The sequence below is a fragment of the Papaver somniferum genome, chromosome 6 (genome assembly GCF_003573695.1).
Source record: "Papaver somniferum cultivar HN1 chromosome 6, ASM357369v1, whole genome shotgun sequence".
NCBI lineage: Eukaryota > Viridiplantae > Streptophyta > Magnoliopsida > Ranunculales > Papaveraceae > Papaver > Papaver somniferum.
Genome location: NC_039363.1, coordinates 3,630,249 through 3,631,636, shown reverse-complemented (window position 1 = coordinate 3,631,636; position 1,388 = coordinate 3,630,249). Strand labels below are relative to the sequence as shown.

Sequence of the window (1,388 nt, the reverse complement as noted above, 5' to 3'; positions counted from 1 at the left end):
TTCTCTCTTACCTCCATTATGCTTGCTTTCCTAGAGATAATTTTTATTTGGAAATTTTTTTTTTGCATGATTTGTTAGTCTTCGTATTGCTACTCCAAGACCCTTGATCCTTCATTGGTTTTTTTGTTTGTTTTGCATGATCTTTATGCCGATCTCCTACATAGAGAGGTATACTCAAAGTAAAACCACTATCAGCGTGATCACAGAAATTCCAGAACTGTAGCATTTCTTCTACTGCTCCTTTAATGTCCACGAGCTTAGTTGTACTAAGATGAGTGTGACTTGTAGCTTCTGTATCTGAATCTGTTTCAATGATAACAAAGACTCGTCTTCTTGATAAGTCCAAATGGATCTCATCTATTTTTTGTCCGCTTTGAGGGGTGGAATATGTATCCACTAGTATTGACGTAAGCTAGAGTTGTTTCGTCTACGGAATTTCTTAGTTCGGTATTGAAGGAAGTATTTAAGAATGCAAATTTAAAGACTCTCTCTTTAGGTTGGCCGTAGGCATCAAGGTAATTAACTTACCATTATAGCTCAATCCATGGAGATGTTGTAAAGGTTCCTTGTTGACCAACCAATTCTTTGGAGAGGTGCAGATACACACTTCTGACACTAAATCAAATGTACTCTATAAATTTAGCTCTTTGAGTACATCAAGCTGTTCTTGTATGACTTCTCATCGTCATATTTTTTTTATTCTGTTTGGTGACTAGACCAATTGAGTTCTTTGTCAGGAATTGAATGCATGGTGAAATGCAAACTGGCAGGTACGTACAATGATGCATTCAAAAGAAGGTACAGTATGATTTTACTTAAAATATGTATGTTCTTTCTGGAGATGAAAATCATAAACAGTAAAATAGTTTGAACTCATTGGAAGGGTGAGATAAATAACATAGTGTTATTGATAATATATGAGTTGTAAGTCAACAAGTTACTGGCATCTGCGGGGATAGCTCAGTTGGGAGAGCGTCAGACTGAAGATCTGAAGGTCGCGTGTTCGATCCACGCTCACCGCATTTTACTTTTTCTCATCGACTTGAGATGAACTGGGAATGATGAACCACATAACTGATCGAAGAAGACTCCATGAAGGAACTCGATTATGGCAATCAACTGATGTGACACCGTCTCCAATGTGTACCACACCACCGCCAGGTCGACTTGCCATGGAGAGTACGCGTGTGTGCTCTAAGAATTCAGGGTTCAAGCTTAACAAAAAGAGAACCAGATGTTGAAAATTAAATGTAAGGTTTTTCTTCTTTAACACCGTGGTGCCAGACTCTTTTGATTCTCTCTTGGTCCATCCATTTCAATCGTTCAGTAATTAATCTTCGAAAGTATTGGTGTTTTATTTCTAATGTAATAAAAGGTATAAAACGAAT

General features: G+C 37.4%; 1 non-coding gene across 1 annotated transcript; it reads left to right on the top strand.

The window, feature by feature from the left end:
- Positions 1-949: 949 nt before the first annotated feature.
- On the top strand, positions 950-1,022 carry TRNAF-GAA. The gene has a single exon. It is a non-coding gene; the product is annotated as a tRNA-Phe (tRNA).
- Positions 1,023-1,388: the final 366 nt, after the last annotated feature.